An 18,496-nucleotide genomic window follows, 5' to 3' on the forward strand; every position below is an offset into this window, starting at 1 on the left:
CAACACATCTTTAAAATGTGCAGGATTATTTATTTCAGCAGTTTTTCTACTACCCAATGTCTCTCCATAATGGTTGTTTCTTCCTCATTAACATTTAAGACTGCTAAAGTTAATAAAGCACTGAATAATCTATCTCTGGGTGTCCTTATTACACCTATCTGCTTATTAAGATTACCTCTTAATGTTTGATTGCATCTACCTTAAACTGCTTGTACTACAGGATTGTGTAGTATACCTTTAGTATGCTTATGTTGTAATATGCAAAAATTGTTACATTTTACTAGAGATACATGCTAGAATATTATCAGTTTTAATTTTTACAGCTATCTGCATAATAGCCATAACATTGAATAAATGTATAATGACACAATCAGCCTTTTTAGAAATTAAGGCAGTTGCTTTTTGAGATCCTATGTAACTATAGCATGGTGCACATAATCTAATTTTCCAAACTCTGTAAAATGAAACAAGGCTATTTGCTAAATTTGATTTTCAGGGGAATCTTATGGATTAGTAGTAAGACATTTCCTTATAAATTTCTTGTTTTGTTACCAAGTAATAAAAGATTCCATTGAAGAAATCAGAAAAAGGACTGGAAGAGCTTGAAGGGGCTCCAGACCCCATGTGAACAACAATGCCAACCAATCAGAGCTTCCAGGGACTAAGCCACTACCCAAAGACTATACATGGACTGACCCTGGGCTCCAACCTCATAGGTAGCAATGAATAGCCTAGTAGGGGCATCAGGGGAAGGGGAAGCCCTTGGCCCTGCCAAGGCTGGACTCCCAGTGAATGGGATTGTTGGTGGGAGGGTAGTTATGGGGAAGGATGGGGAGGGGAACACCCACATAGAAGAGGAGGAGGAGAAGTTAGGGGGATGTTGGCCTGGAAGCAGGGAAAGGGAATAACATTTGAAATGTAAATAAGAAATACCAAATTTAATAAAGGAGAAAAAACAAAAAGAATATAAACAAAAAAGTGATAATGATATAATTTTGTTTTATTAAATAAATAAATAAATAGTTTGAACGTTTAAAAAAATAAAATAAAATATCTTAATTCAGGGTTGACCAGCAGACAACACTTCCAGCACCTACATATGAGCTCATTGCAGTTTTTGCAGTTTTAGCATTTATAAGCTGATCCTTAGAAATGTCTAGTGCACAACTTTGAACTTTCAAGCCTGAACTGCTACCCTGGTTGATAGAGTCTTGGGGTGGGCATTCGATAAACCATCCTTGTCTAACTGACTGATGTGTGTTTGTGTGGTTTGTGAAGTGATTCCTAGACCTCAACATAGATTCGGGAAAATCTAATAACATCATAAGAATGACATATGATTCTATTTTTAACTGAATCACAGGGGCTCTGGAAATCTTTACTTATTTTTCCTCTTATAATCTGACTTTCCTGATTTATTTATATCAATATAGAATGCAGGGGCTCCAGCAATTGGTATCCTTTTTACCATATGAGGACAAATCCAATTAATTCTTCATATATCTGAAGTTTCTTGCTTTTGGGATATTTGTTGTCAACAGCTCCCAAACAATTATTACAAACTCTTTGACAATATTCATTTTCTACATGTAATGAAGCAATTTCAGCATTACTAAAGGGTACTAAAAATTTCTGCTATATATATTTTTTTCCTACTAATTGATGAAGTCAAAGTTTTGCTTTCAGGATCAATTCAGAAATCTTTTGCATATAAGTCTTGAATTTTTACTCTGTGTGCTAAAAGTATCCATTCTGAGTTATTATTTTCTCTTTGCATAAAAATTTCAGTGAGAGAATGACTAGATGTTGAAATGACTAAAAGTACAACCAAGCTTTATACTCAAGTAAACCACATTATGTACATTATGTAATTTCTTTCCTGCCAAAATCAGTTCCCTCTCAGCATCAGCTGATAATTTTCTTGGACTATTTAAGTCCTTATCACCTTGTAAGGGTTGGAATAAATTACTTAGCTCTTGAGTAGTTAATCTAATTATGAACTGTAGCCAATTATTATCTCCCAGTAATTTCTTTTTTCTTTTTCGTTTTAGTTAGAAACATTTAATTTAAATATGTCCTTTTTAAAAAATTTTTAATTGGATATTTTATTTATTTACATTTCAAATGTTAATGCCTTTTCTGGCTTCCCATATGCAAGCCCTCTAACCCATCCCTTATCCTGCTTCTATGAGGGTATTCCCCTACCCACCCACTCCCACCTCACCACCCTAGCCTTCCTCTAAACTGGGGCATCAAGACCAAGGGCCTCCCCTCTCATTGTTAACAGATAAGTCACCTTCAGCTCCTCAGCCCTTCCCCTAACTCCTCCGTTGTGGTCCCTGTGTTCAGTCCGATGGTGGGCTTCAAGCATCTATATCTGTATTGGTCAGGATCTAGCAGAACCTCTCAGGAGACAGCTGTATCAGGCTAATGTCAGCAAGCACTTCTTGGCATCAGCAATAGTGTCTGGGTTTTCTGTCTGCATGTAAAATGAATGCCCAGGTGGAGACTTCTCTGCTCCACTCTTTCAGGAAACAGGATGTTAATACATTCAACAAAAACAATATTTTACTGTTGTGAATTTTGCAGAGTAATCATCCAGATCCATTTTATTAAACAGTTGATGATCCTACCTATGCTATACTTTAAAGATATAACAAATCCCTTATAATAACATAAACAAAATAACTTTTCCCTAACAGGTGAAATGAAGAATTTCTGACTATTCTTTCTGTACTTGCACTTCTGTGTGGACCTTGTGATGGGAATAACCTCTTTTAGGAGATGGAGATATGTATTTTGATCAGCTGCTTCTTGATCATGAAATAGTCCTGGATCTTGATTTTGACCTTGAGTGGGATTGGAAATACCTTGATCCTATTATAGAACCAGACGTATATCTTCTAAATGAAGCTGATCAACAAAGAGATACAACCCTTGGTGATTGAGGAGACGCTGATCTTGACCTCCTTCCTTAGCTCCTACTGTATGAACAATAGTATCACCTTTCTCTGCATCAGGAATGTGATCTAGATCATGACCATCTTCTTTGTCTGCTCTGCTGATATCAGTCATAAGCATAATCTCCTGTTTCACCATACATATAGCACCTATCATTAGGATCAAAGGGATAATAGCCTATCAAAGCAAGATCTCAAAGGCATGCCTGTCGATATTTCAACACTCACTTGATAATCACAAAAATCATCCAATCTTAAAAAGGTGTCTTCTGCATCTCTAGGATCTTCAAATTCCACAAAGGTAAACCTAGAGGATTTCTGGCAATCCATACAGTTTGTAAGGGTCCATAGTAACTGATTGACTTTTCTAACTCTCCATTACCAGTACCAATTACAAATCTACCAATATATACTCTGGTTTCTCCTCCATACCACCAATAATATGGCCAGCGAGCATACTTGACTCTAGTCTGCACTGCTCACAGTGTTAGCATGGAAACAGCTGTACTACCCCCTATACCAATGATACTGGTGGCACTCTCTCCCAACAATTTCTGAAAATTATGAGCAGTTTGTAGTTGATCTTTCATGATTTGAAATTTCTATGGACAAATTTTCTGGAGACCTATCTTATATACTAGATAATTCGTAGAATCTCCTCTTGGTATTTTTAAGAAGCAATTTGTAATCTCCAGCAAAGCAAAATTCTCTTTACTTCATCAACCTTTTTTCTAGGGTACCTGCTTCAGAATCATCCAATAGGATATCAATCATATCATGATAAATGTTGGATTCTGAAAACTATTTATGAATTATATCTAATGGCTGCTATACAAAATATTGACAAAGAGTAGGACTAATAACATTCCTGTAGAAGAACATTCCAGGGATCCCCTTTAACAGGTTGAGCATTATTATAAGTGGGTGCTGTAAAGACAAATTTTTCATTATCTTGTTCTTATAAAGGTATAATTTTTTAAAAAGCAGTATTTTATATGAGTCACTATAATAGACAATACTTTAAGTACTAAAGTAGGTAAGAGAATTCCATGCCATAAAAAGGATATTCCTTGGCTGAATCAGCTTACTTACGGTTCTTAAATCTGTTGACACGCTCCATTTTCCAGATTTCTGTTTAATGACAAATATTGGAAAATTCCAAGGATTGGTTTATTCTACAATATGTTGAACACTTAGCTGCTCCAGTACAAACCGTCCTAGTGCTTGAAATTTTTCTGATGTCAAAGGCCATTGTTTCACCCACACAAGTTTGTCAGTTAACCATTGTAAAGGTTAGTACATTTGAAAAACTAAAAGCTGTTGTGTCTGGCTTATGTACATCCTGAACAGGATGTGACTCTCTGAATAATACCATTTAATATTTTTAAAACCACTATTTATCTTATAGTTTGTTTCTGATGTTGGAAGAATGTTAATCTGTTACTTTCATTGCAATAACAAATTATATCCCCATAAATTCATGGTTATATTAACCACATATGACTTTAATTTTTCTATTTGTACTTTTGGACATGTACACTCAACACAACTTTCAATTTTTTCCTCTTGAAATAAAGTTCCAATCCTTAGAAGCTGAAAAGCCAACCTGGATAGCAATATTTGGGAAAAAATTTTGTTATATCTGAGCTGTGTCTAATAAAACTTCAATTTCAATGCAATTTATTTGTATTTTTAGCTTTGGTAGATGTTGATTTATAGGAGCTTGCAAAAATACTTGTTTTCTGCTATCTCCTGAATTTTTGCTTTGCCTACTGAACCTGTTCTGTCTTGGATTACATGTGGAAAAGTATGATTTTTAAAAACAGGCATTAATTAAATCTTTTAATTAGGATTTGCTTTGTGGATGAGTTCCTCTGACAATGAAAGAAAATGACTGAATCAAATTTAATATTGGGTTCTGCAGGAGGCCCTAGTGACTTTCCCAATGGTAATAGGTTACTTTGCCTGTCCCTTGTTGATCTGCATTCATTAATTTAATGCCAGCTTTTGTTATACATTCTGCATATTCCCAAACTCTAGAGACTTGTTTTTGAACTATCTCTAGAAGACCAAAAGATTGTTTCTAGGAACACCTTGACTACCATCACTTCTAAAATGCTTTTGCTTACCACAATAAAACATTTGACATTTTTATATTTTATTTAATTTTAAGAAATTACTTCTATCAGAGTAGCATCATAAATGTGAGATCCAATATAAGCCATATTTCTAATCCATTTACTAATTGGTGCTGATCCTACCTTAAAAGGACTAATCAGCAGCCTGGGACAGGGCCCTTCCTGTCTCCATCTGCACCTAGAGACAGGACTGTTTCACAGCCCTCAGACACAAAACATGGCCACACAGAGCATTCTCACTCCTAAGCTCTCAGCCCACAGGTGAGGCCCTACATGCTCCCCATTGACTGTCCAAGGAGAGAGCAGCCAAGAGTGCACAGGGCTAGAGGAGCCACATGGCAGCCTGGTACTTGGCCCTTCCAGTCTTCATCTGTTCCCAGTCTGTAGCTATCCCACAGCTCTAGGACCCAAAACATGCCTACAGAGAGCTAGTCTGCCAGAGCACTCTCAATCCAAAGATCACAAGCTCACAGTCAAACACAGACAGATAGATTCAAGTATCAACAATGCCAACAACAATGCCAACCAACCAGAGCTCCCAGGGACTAAACCACTACCAAAAGACTATACATGGGCTGATCCATGGCTCCAACTGCATATGTAGCAGAGGATGGCCTTGTTGGGCACCCTTGGTCATGCAAAGGTTGGAACCCCAGACTTAGAAAATGTCAGGGTGGGAGGAAGATAAGGGAGGGTGGTTGGGGAGGGGAACACATGTATAGAAGGGGAAGGGGAGGGAATAGTGGGCTTATGGACTGGAAACCAGGAAAGGGAATGACATTTGAAATGTAAATGAAGAAATATCCAATAAAAAGTTTGAAAAAACAGATGAAAACAAAACAGAATACAAGAGACAGGAGAGAATCTCAGGGGCAGAAGATACCATAGAAAACATTGACACAACCTTAAAAGAAAACTTAAAAGGCAAAAAGATCCTAACCCAAAACATCCAGGAAATATAGGACACAATGAGAAGACCAAACCTAAAGATAATACTTATAGAAGAGAATGAAGATTACCAACTTAAAGGGCCAGTAAATATCTTCAACAAAATTATAGAAAAAAATCATTAAGCTAGTGAAAGAGATGCCCGTGACCATACAAGAAGCCTACAGGACTAGAAACAGATTAAACCACAAATTGCTCCTGTCTGTTTTTTTACCATTAGTTCATTTATTCACCTTACATCCTGATTGAACCCTGCTCCTCCCAGTTTCTTCCCCATTCCACCATACCTACTCCCCTTCATCTCTTAGAAGGGGAAGATTCCTCCTAAGGAACCAACCCACCCTAGCACCTCAAGTCATTGCAGGAGTAGATATATTCTCTCCCACTGAAGCCAGACAAGACTGCCCAGTTAGAGGAGCAGGCAACAGAGTTAGGGTAAGACCCCACCCCCACTCCAATGGTTGGCAGACCCTAAGGAAGACCAAGCATCCCATCAGCTACATATGTGTGGGGAGGCCTAGGTCCAGCTCTTTGGTTAGCGGTTTGGTCTCTGGGAACTCCCAAGGGTACAGGTTAGTTGACTCTTCTGGTCTTTCTTGTAGAGTTCTATCCCCTCCAGGTTCTTCAATCCTTCCCCCAACTCTTCCACAAGACTTCCTGAGAGCTCTGAATAATGCTTGGATGTGGGTCTCTGCATCTGTCTTGGTCAGCTGCTTGATGGAGCCTCTCAGAGGACAGTTATGCTATGCTCCTGTCTGTGAATCCAGGCTGACAGACACGAGCATAGCCTGAGGCTCCAAGGTAATGGAAGGAGAAAGGCAGGCCAGAAATGTGTCCATATAGATCTTCTGCGGACAGCTCAGCACCTCTATTCCCTCACATTGGCAGGGGTTGCTACTGCATTCATTTATGTCCATCTCATAAGGCCACATACTTGGTTACTGTATACGTAAAGGTTTCTACAGTCCCTTAAGTCATCTTTTCAACTGTGCTAGAGATGTTAAAAACACAACCCCACAAATAGCTTGGCTATGTCGGCTGACTTAAAGTTTTACTACTGTGAACAGACACCATGACCAAGGCAACTCTTATAATGACAACATTTAAATCAGGCTGGCTTACAGGTTCAAAGTTTCAGTTCATTATCATCAAGGTGGGAACATGGCAGCATCTAGGCAGGCATGGTACAAGAGGAGCTGAGAGTTACATCTTCATCTGAAGGTTGCTAGAAGATTGGATTCCAGGCACCTAAGATGAGGGTCTTAAAGTCCACCTCCACAGTGACACACCTACTCCAACAAGGCCACAGCTACTCCAACAAGGCCATATCTCCTAATAGTGCCACTCCCTAGACTGTGCATATACAAACCATCCATAGGCCTTCTTGATAAAATGGGAAAAATAACTAGGAAATTCATTAGAAACTTCTGGCATATCATACCTGTCCTAATTGCTGGAAGAGGTCACTTCAGATCCTGTGACTATCATTTAACCCTGGTAGACCATCACCATCACATAGTATAGACCCCACTTTTTTTCCTTTTATTGGGATGTGATTATAAAAAGCTATGACCTTATTTACAATTGGGCTGCATATGTCTCGATATATAATGTCTATATTTTTAAGTGAGTTAGATATAGCAGAAGCCAGAGGGGGGGAAAATTCTCCTCTTGGCACCTAGTGCTCAGTTAACTACTGGTAACTAATATAGCCATCTGAAGATTTCCCTGAAAATCCAATCCGAGTAATATAACACCCCCCTCTTGTGTTCTCTCTCTGTCCCCCCTCTCTCATTGGCTTAAAATGGTATTAAAAAAAACATTGCCCGGGGTGGGGAAGGTATGGGATGTGGAACAGTCAAAGGGTGGAGCAGGAGGGGGATAAAATCTGGAGTATAAAAAAAAGATTAAATAAAATAAAAAAGAATATCATTGTGGCTTTTATATAATGGTTTTTTTTAATTAACTTGAGTATTTCTTATCTGAGTATTCCTGTACCTCTTGTGTTGGAGGATGGGCATTCAAGCCACACAGCTGAATGGCCTTTTTTTTTTTTTATTAACTTGAGTATTTCTTATATACATTTCAAGTGTTATTCCCTTCCCCGGTTTCCGGGCAAACATCCCCCTCCCACCTCCCCTTCCTTATGGGTGTTCCCCTCCCAACCCTCCCCCCATTGCCGCCCTCCCCCCATAGTCTAGTTCACTGGGGGTTCAGTCTTAGCAGGACCCAGGGCTTCCCCTTCCACTGGTGCTCTTACTAGGGTATTCATTGCTACCTATGAGGTCAGAGTCCAGGGTCAGTCCATGTATAGTCTTTAGGTAGTGGCTTAGTCCCTGGAAGCTCTGGTTGCTTGACATTGTTGTACTTTTGGGGTCTCGAGCCCCTTCAAGCTCTTCCAGTTCTTTCTCTGATTCCTTCAACGGGGGACCTATTCTCAGTTCAGTGGTTTGCTGCTGGCATTCGCCTCTGTATTTGCTGTATTCTGGCTGTGTCTCTCAGGAGCGATCTACATCCGGCTCCTGTCGGTCTGCACTTCTTTGCTTCATCCATCTTGTCTAATTGGATGGCTGTATATGTATGGGCCACATGTGGGGCACGCTCCAAATGGGTGTTCCTTCAGTCTCTGTTTTAATCTTTGCCTCTCCCTTCCCTGCCAAGGGTATTCTTTTTCCTCATTTAAAGGAGGAGTGAAGCATTCACATTTTGATCATCCGTCTTGAGTTTTGTTTGTTCTAGGGATCTAGGGTAATTCAAGCATTTAGGCTAAAAGCCACTTATCAATGAGTGCATACCATGTATGTCTTTCTGTGATTGGGTTAGCTCACTCAGGATGATATTTTCCAGTTCCAACCATTTGCCTACGAATTTCATAAAGTCGTTGTTTTTGATAGCTGAGTAATATTCCATTGTGTAGATGTACCACATTTTCTGTATCCATTCCTCTGTTGAAGGGCATCTGGGTTCTTTCCAGCTTCTGGCTATTATAAATAAGGCTGCGATGAACATAGTGGAGCACGTGTCTCTTTTATATGTTGAGGCATCTTTTGGGTATATGCCCAAGAGAGGTATAGCTGGATCCTCAGGCAGTTCAATGTCCAATTTTCTGAGGAACCTCCAGACTGATTGCCAGAATGGTTGTACCAGTCTGCAATCCCACCAACAATGGAGGAGTGTTCCTCTTTCTCCACATCCTCACCAGCATCTGCTGTCACCTGAGTTTTTGATCTTAGCCATTCTCACTGGTGTGAGGTGAAATCTCAGGGTTGTTTTGATTTGCATTTCCCTTATGACTAAAGATGTTGAACATTTCTTTAGGTGTTTCTCAGCCATTCGGCATTCCTCAGCTGTGAATTCTTTGTTCAGCTCCGAACACCATTTTTTAATAGGGTTATTTGTCTCCCTGCGGTCTAACTTCTTGAGTTCTTTGTATATTTTGAATATAAGGCCTCTATCTGTTGTAGGATTGGTAAAGATCTTTTCCCAATCTGTTGGTTGCCGTTTTGTCCTAACCACAGTGTCCTTTGCCTTACAGAAGCTTTGCAGTTTTATGAGATCCCATTTGTTGATTCTTGATCTTAGAGCATAAGCCATCGGTGTTTTCTTCAGGAAATTTTTTCCAGTGCCCATGTGTTCAAGATGCTTCCCTAGTTTTTCTTCTATTGGTTTGAGTGTGTCTGGTTTAATGTGGAGGTCCTTGATCCACTTGGACTTAAGCTTTGTACAGGGTGATAAGCATGGATCGATCTGCATTCTTCTACATATTGACCTCCAGTTGAACTAGCACCATTTGCTGAAAATGCTATCTTTTTTCCATTGGATGGTTTTGGCTCCTTTGTCAAAAATCAAGTGACCATAGGTGTGTGGGTTCATTTCTGGGTCTTCAATTCTATTCCATTGGTCTATCTGTCTGTCTCTGTACCAATACCATGCAGTTTTTATCACTATTGCTCTGTAATACTGCTTGAGTTCAGGGAGAGTGATTCCCCCTAAAGTCCTTTTATTGTTGAGGATAGTTTTAGCTATCCTGGGTTTTTTGTTATTCCAGATGAATTTGCAAATTGTTCTGTCTAACTCTTTGAAGAATTGGATTGGTATTTTGATGGGGATTGCATTGAATCTGTAGATCGCTTTTGGTAAAATGGCCATTTTTACTCTATTAATACTGCCAATCCATGAGCATGGGAGATCTTTCCATCTTCTGAGGTCTTCTTCAGTTTCTTTCTTCAGTGTCTTGAAGTTCTTATTGTACAGATCTTTTACTTGCTTGGTTAAAGTCACACCAAGGTACTTTATATTATTTGGGTCTATTATGAAGGGTGTCGTTTCCGTAGTTTCTTTCTCGGCTTGTTTCTCTTTGGTATAGAGGAAGGCAACTGATTTATTTGAGTTAATTTTATACCCAGCCACTTTGCTGAAGTTGTTTATCAGCTTTAGTAGTTCTCTGGTGGAACTTTTGGGATCACTTAAATAAACTATCATATCATCTGCACATAGTGATATTTTGACTTCTTCTTTTCCGTACTGTATCCCCTTGACCTCCTTTTGTTGTCTGATTGCTCTGGCTAGAACTTCAAGAACTATATTGAATAAGTAGGGAGAGAGTGGGCAGCCTTGTCTCGTCCCTGATTTTAGTGGGATTGCTTCAAGTTTCTCTCCATTTAGTTTAGTGTTAGTGACTGGTTTGCTGTATATGGCTTTTACTATGTTTAGGTATGGGCCTTGAATTCCTATTCTTTCCAGGACTTTTATCATGAAGGGGTGTTGAATTTTGTCAAATGCTTTCTCAGCATCTAATGAAATGATCATGTGGTTTTGTTCTTTCAGTTTGTTTATATAATGGATCACGTTGGCTCCTGTCTTTTTATTGGGGAGTTGAGGCCACCCAAAATTTGCCCCAACATATAAAAAAGACACGTGCTCCACTATGTTCATCGCAGCCTTGTTTATAATAGCCAGAAGCTGGAAAGAACCCAGATGCCCTTCAACAGAGGAATGGATACAGAAAATGTGGTACATCTACACAATGGAATATTACTCAGCTATCAAAAACAATGACTTTATGAAATTCATAGGCAAATGGTTGGAACAGGAAAATATCATCCTGAGTGAGCTAACCCAATCACAGAAAGACATACATGGTATGCACTCATTGATAAGTGGCTATTAGCCCAAATGCTTGAATTACCCTAGATGCCTAGAACAAATGAAACTCAAGACTGATGATCAAAATGTGAATGCTTCACTCCTTCTTTGAAAGGGGAACAAGAATACCCTTGGCAGGGAATAGAGAGGCAAAGATTAAAACAGAGACTGAAGGAACACCCATTCAGAGCCTGCCCCACATGTGGCCCATACATATACAGCCACCCAATTAGACAAGATGGATGAAGCAAAGGAGTGCAGACCGACAGGAGCCGGATGTAGATCTCTCCTGAGAGACACAGCCAGAATACAACAAATATAGAGGTGAATGCCAGCAGCAAACCACTGAACTGAGAACAGGACTCCTGTTGAAGGAATCAGAGAAAGGACTGGAAGAGCTTGAAGGGGCTTGAGGCCCCCCATATGTACAACAATGCCAAGCAACCAGAGCTTCCAGGGACTAAGCCACTACCTAAAGACTATACATGGACTGACCCTGGGCTCCAGCTGCATAGGTAGCAATGAATATCCTAGTAAGAACACCAGTGGAAGGGGAAGCCCTTGGCCCTGCCAAGGCTGGACTGCCAGTGAATGGTATGTTGGGGGGAGGGCAGTAATGGGGGAAGGATCGGGAGAGGAACACCCACATAGAATGGGAAGGGGAGGTTTTAGGGGGATTATGGCCTGGAAACCAGGAAAGGGAAAAACATTTGAAATTTAAAAAACTAATACCCAATTTCATAAAGATGGAGGAAAATATATATATATATAATGAAAAAAAAGGAAAAAAGGGGGGGAATAGAGCTAAACAAAGAATTCACAGCTGAGGAATATCAAATGGCTGAGAAGTACATAAAAATGTTCAACATTCTTAGTCATCAGTGAAATGCAAATCAAAACAAATCTAAGGTTCCACCTCACACCCGTAAAATGGCTAAGATCAAAAATTTAGATAACAGTTGATGCTGATGAGGTTGGAGAGAAATAGGAACACTGCTCCAATGTTAGTGGAACTGTACGCTGGTACAACCAATCTTGAAATCGAAGTCTGGCATTTCCTCAGAAAATTGGAAATAGTACCACCTGAGGACCCAACTATACTTCTCCTGGGCTTATACCCAAAAAGTGCTCCAGCATGTAAGAAGGACACATGCTCCACTACGTTCATAGCAGCCTTATTTATATTAGGCAAAAGATGCAAAAAGCCAGTTGTCCTTTAAAAGAGAAATGGATACAGAAAATACGGTACATCTACACAATGGAGTACTACTAAACTATTAATATCAATGACTACATGAAATTCTTAGGCAAATGGATGGAATTAAAAAAGAATTATCCTGAGTGAGGTTACCCAGTCACAGAAGAACTCACAGTACGCACTCACTGATAAGTGTCTATTATCCCAAAATCTTGGAATTCCTAAGAAAAAAAAATTCACAGATCATATGAAGCTTAAGAAGAAGGATTACCAAAATGTGGATTCCTTCTTATAAAGATGAAAAAATATTCTCAGGAGGAAATACAGGGACAAAAAGTGGAGCAGGGGCTGAAGAATGGGTCATCCAGAGACTGCCCTACCTGGGGATCCATCCCATGTGCTGCTACCAAACCCAGTCACTACTGCTGATGCCAAGAAGTGCTTGCTGACAGGAGCCACATATGGGTGTGTCATGAGAGGTTCTGCCAGAGCCCTACTGATACAGATGAGGATGATTGCAGCCAACCATTGGACTGAACCAGGGGACCCCAGTGGAGGAAGTAAAGACTGAAGGAGCTGAGGGGGTTTGCCACCTCATAGGAAGACTAACAACATCAACCAACCAAACCCAACCAGGGCTCACAGGAACTAAATCACCAAGCAGTGGATATACACATAGGTACCCATGACTCTAGCCCCATATGTGGCAGAGGATGGCATTTTCCAGCATCAATGGGAGAAAAAGCCCTTGGTCCTGTGAAGGCTTCTTCCCCCAATATAGGGTAATGCCAGGGCATTGAGTTTGGAGTGGGTAAGTGAGAATTTGAGTATCCTCATAGAAGCAGGTGGAGGGGTATTGGAGAGTATGAAAAGGGGATAACATTTGAAATGTAAATACATAAAATACCCAAGAAAATAAAATTATTTTTAAGAGGACTAATCATTCTTTTGCATTCTGAATTAGCATTTTTTCAAAAGCCAAGGATTTGATTAATATTTGATTTCTAAATCTGATACTATTCTATTTATAGCTGAAGTCAGTCTTTGCAAAAAAAAAAAAAGTCAGTGACGGCTTCTTTCATTCCTTGTATGATTTTAATAAATGCCTCAGACCTCTTTCCTGATTCTTCAAACTTTCCCCAAGTACGTAATGCTACTAAATGACATAGCACCAAGATGTGATCATTAAATTCAAGCTGACTTTGTAATTCAGCGTATTGACCCTCACCTAGCAACAGACTTGGGAATGTTAATACCTCTAGTCCTATTTAATTGTTCTACGGTCCTACCTCCGTCTTTCTACCACGTTCACCATTATAACTGAGGACCAGCTTCCAATATCGCGTTTGCCAAATCTTTCTAGTATTGTTTGCAGCTGGTATAACTTTGCTCTGTATGTGGTTGTACCATGGATTGGAGTGGCAATTTTTTTAACCAAAATCTCAATCATTCAATTTTCCTGATGACTGACCATCCTGATGCTGGGGTGAAAGCTAACTCAGAAAGGCAGAGAAAGAACCCAGCTGACCTCCTCAGCTAACACCCCAGAATGAACGCCGCTCTCTCCTGCCATTTAAGAAAACCTCATTCAAAACGAATGTCCCTCCCTTCATGTGTATCTCTCTATCTGTCCTCCTCATTCCCCCTTACTCTCTATGGTATTTTTCTCAAAAATCCTATGTTCCCTTCCTGTCACCTGGTTCCTTGTTCCTCTTCTTGATGTATGTTTGGTGTTATTTAATCCAGTTGACAAAATTCAAGCAAAAGGGACTTGGATTAAAGGTGTTTGCTAAGGCTGTGTACAAAGGCTGAAGCAGACCACAACTGAAAACATATTTTTTTTAGTAAAGAATACAATATACGAGTTTACAGTATGGTCAAATATCCAGTAATATATATTTGAAATATGTACATATATGTGTATACACATACACACATACACACACATACACACACATACACACACACACACACACACACACACACACACATATATATATATATATATATATATATATATATATATATATATATATATATATGTATTTGTCGTCCAACAAGAATAATAGTTGGGAGCTAGAGAGAAAGCTTAATGACTAAGAGCACAGTCTGACCTAGCCCTAAAATTGTTGCAGGAGTGGCTGCTGTGTCACACCTATGTCAGTAGGTAGCAGAGAGTAGAGAGGCTAGGTCTATGCTCAGTGTTCTAACCTATGAACATCTGAATGATTAAGAGCCTGATATTCCCTGAAAAAAAAAAAGCAACCCTGAGATAACCACCAGCCTAGTGCTTCACAGGCCCCAATGGCTCCCAGGACCAGGAACAAGCGAGAGACTAGAAGAAACCCACCAGGAACTGAGGGCCCTGGGCAGAAGACAAATGATCCTTCTATGGATCCACTTGAGTGGTCCATGTGAGGAGGAAACCAAAGATAACCATTAGACTGGCATAGTGGGGCCTGGACAAAGAACTAGCCTGAGATAACCACCAGTTAGGTGCTGGACAGATCAGGGAAATGGGGAACAGACCATTCCCGAGATGACCCCTGCCAGATACCGTAATGCATAAGCAGGGCATCATACTTCTAATACGACTCCTAAGACGGCCCCAGACATTCAGGGATCCTGTGGTCCTCTAAAAGTAGCAAGTAAATGGTTGAGAAATGGAAGATAAACAACAAAAGGATGTGGGCATGATGAAAAGAGGCACAACTGGAGATTCAAGTATACTGAAGAACAGCCTGATATGAGTATCTGGTGATACCACCTAAAACCATGGTGAGGTAAACGTCTGTACTGCCACTGGGGGCCATGTAGGGGTCCGTGGCCCTGAAGCAGCAGGATCTATTACCACCAAAGCCCAGATGGCATCACTGGTCTGGGCTGTTGACCAGGGACTTGTTTGAAGGCTGTGAAGAACTGGCCTCATCCCTCACTTGAGTACTTAGGGAGAGCTGGACTTGGGAGCATGAAAGCAGATGTGACCCTGCCCCTAGCCATCTGTAGTACTTGGGAGAGTAGGCCTGCACGTTGCAGGAATTGCAAGTGAGCCATGCCCAAGGGTATGCCCCTGAGAGACATGGCCTACCACTCATCTCCCATGGGATGGTGTGGACCAATGAGAAATGTCCTCCTCCCTTTGTGTTCCTCACCACTTGTGGCAGGCAGAAGACCTGTCCCTGGGTTCATGAGAGTAGGAAAGATGGCCTTAGCACTCATCAGCTGCAACACTCAACACTCTGGAGAACAGGCCCTGCACCTAACCTGGTCTGTACAGTAAAAACTAACCCTCCTGGTGGGAGCAAAAATAAGCAGGACTGAGGGTCTGAGCATGGGACAGCTGGCCCTGTCAATTGTCTGCCATGTGGTGTCATGGGCAAAGGAGAGATGGCAGGCAGAAGAGCTGGCCATGAGGTCATCAGAGTGGGAGAGTTTGCCCTTCTCCTCATCTGAGCAGCAGAGTAGAACTAGCCCTGGATTCAGGGGGGTTGCAAATGAGCCAGCCCTGGGGGGCATAACTGAGGGAGACCTGAAACTGCCTCCTGTTTGTTAGGCAGGCACAAATGAGCAAAAAAGGCCCTTCTCCCCTTCCTCAACTCTCACCATCTATGAAAGGCAGGAAAGCTGGCCTAGGGTTCATGAGTGTAGGACAACTGGCCATGACCCTCACCTGTGCAAAACTTGGGAGACCTGGTCCAGGGGTCATCAGTGTGGGAGAACTGGCCATGACTCTCACCTGCTGTAACACTTGGGAGAGCTGGTCCTGCACCTCACCTGGACAGCAGCATAGAATTAGACTTGGTAGCAGGGGTTGCTGGTGAGCCAGCCCAGAGGGTAGAAGACCTGGAGAGCCAGTAGGTTGACCAGATGAGATGTCACTATGGCCTAGATCCTGGCCTTTGAATTGGCTCACCCTAACATCTACCCCAGTGAGGAATTGCTGGGATGCATGAAGAAGTCAGGTCTACAGATTCAAAACTATTCAGGACAACAACAGTATATCTAAGTGATGTCCAAGAGAAGTCTCAGTGAGGTTCCAGTATTGATAGAGTAACAGAGGCAAGAGGCCTCATAAAAAGGGATCACTGCAATGAACATGTGCAAGCATAGAAGTGTAGACAAAAGGGTATATGGTGAGACACACTGTGATTCACTATCTTCCACAATAAGATTTTCTTCTCCATTACAGGGGGTTGTTAAAAGGGTAGAGGGTGGGTGTGAAGGGATTGAACTGGATTGCTGTACGTGATTTAAAATTCACAAAGACCCAATAAAAAGTTTAAAAGAAAGAGCACTGGCTGCCACATTCAGTTGATATCACTGAGAAGTGTGCTCTTTTGTGAAAGGAAACAGAGGTGCCATGAGTCTAGAACAGAAGTGGGTGCTGTGAGGAGAAAAATGAGGGGAGCCTGAATTCAGGGTATATTGCATAAGATAACAATGAATAAAAATAAATAAATAAATAAATAAATAAATAAATAAATAAATAAATAAATAAATAAAGCAAGCAAGCAAGCAAGCAAGCACTGGTCCTCAGCCAGAGGACATGAACTCATGTCCTCAGCCAGAGGACATCACTTCAATTACCAACATCTACATCTTGGCTCACACCATAAGTACCTCCAGTTATTGAGAATCTGATGCCTGTTCTGGCATCTATGGGGCACAAGATATGCAAGTGATGCACAGACATGCATGTAAACAAAACACCCATACACATAAAATGAAATTTTAAAGCTTAAATTTGTAAAAAGAATAGTTGGTGGCTTACAGAAGGCTACAGACAAGAGAAGCTATTTTCTAGAACAGCAACCTGTGATGACCCAGCAGTCTATCTAGTATGGAATTTCAGAGCCTTCTATCTCAAGACATGTTAAATACTAACTACACTATATCATCAATAGATGTAAAAAAGAGATAGGCACTAGTATAACTAATTAATAGATTATACCATATGAAAAGTGACGATCATAAGAAATTGGTATTTGATCAGGAATTACTAACAAAAAATTGTCAGAGAAAAAACTATCTTTTGAATGTCTACTTGATTCAATTCATCTTCCTGAGTGTTTACTCTATTTTAGGCATTGTATTCTGGCAAGAGCTACAGAGTTTAGTATGACAAGATCATCCTACCCACCTCCAAGGGTTCGTAGTACTTTGGACAACACAAACAAATATTGTACTAATTATAATCCATTGTGTCAAGTAATAAAACATTCATATGAAGTGGGTGTTCAATTTGCTAAGGGCTGGAAATATTGCTCAGTAATAGCAACATACACGCAGAGAAAAATAAAGTGCTATATGAGAGAAAAAAGAAAAGTGAGTTGTACCTAGAAACATGAGCGCTCATGGGATGCAGCATCTACTATGGAACCAGAAAGAATGTGTAGAATATATTAGAATGAGAAGATAAAACACATTTCAAGGAGAGCACATATATTGTGAGGACTAGAGTGCTGAAAAATCAGAGACTGCTCAAGGAATGAGAAGATGTTCAATGTAGCTACAACAGAGAGTGTGGCAAAGCTAGATGAAACATGAGTGATGCTTCATAGTTCTAGGGAGTCATCATTGCAGAACTTCAGAAGAATTTCATAGCTAAAGAGCCTCTGTAGTTCTCATAGGACAAGATGTTTGCTGTGTTTTGGAAGCACACTCTTTTCATAGTGTATACTTTTTTCTTCTTACCTGGCACATGAGAACACCACAACCTTTACCTCAAAGGACTAGAAAAAGAAGTTATTCATTGGACATTGTGAATGTTAACATTGTTTTATCTATATGATACTGTAAATAATAGCCATTCTTCTTTACCTATTCCCTACCTTCCCTTGATCCCTTGTCTCCCTTATCTTACTCTTCCCTTACCTCTTTTGAAATTTATAATTTAATATGTAAAATCTAGTTGAGAATAAAAGGTAATTCAATCCAAACATTAAATAAAATTATTAAACCTTGACTATATATTCATTTGTATAAAGAAATTCATTTAAGGAACAGTCTTTATGCAAGCAGTGAAGAAAGGTTGTAAATAAAATAAAGGAGTTTTGTTTTGTTGTTGTGATCCTTTTATTGTGATGAGATATCTTGGAACTAGAATC

General features: G+C 40.2%; 1 non-coding gene and 1 pseudogene across 1 annotated transcript; one reads left to right on the plus strand and one right to left on the minus strand.

The window, feature by feature from the left end:
- Nucleotides 1-2,818: 2,818 nt before the first annotated feature.
- Srsf7-ps2 (serine and arginine rich splicing factor 7, pseudogene 2) lies at nucleotides 2,819-6,963 on the minus strand (annotated as a pseudogene).
- Nucleotides 6,964-14,502: 7,539 nt separating this feature from the next.
- On the plus strand, nucleotides 14,503-14,634 carry LOC120099488 (small nucleolar RNA SNORA17). The gene has a single exon (XR_015647222.1). It is a non-coding gene; the product is annotated as a small nucleolar RNA SNORA17 (small nucleolar RNA).
- Nucleotides 14,635-18,496: the final 3,862 nt, after the last annotated feature.

Source organism: Rattus norvegicus, chromosome X (genome assembly GCF_021556685.1).
Source record: "Rattus norvegicus strain SHRSP/BbbUtx chromosome X, alternate assembly SHRSP_T2T, whole genome shotgun sequence".
Taxonomy (NCBI): domain Eukaryota; kingdom Metazoa; phylum Chordata; class Mammalia; order Rodentia; family Muridae; genus Rattus; species Rattus norvegicus.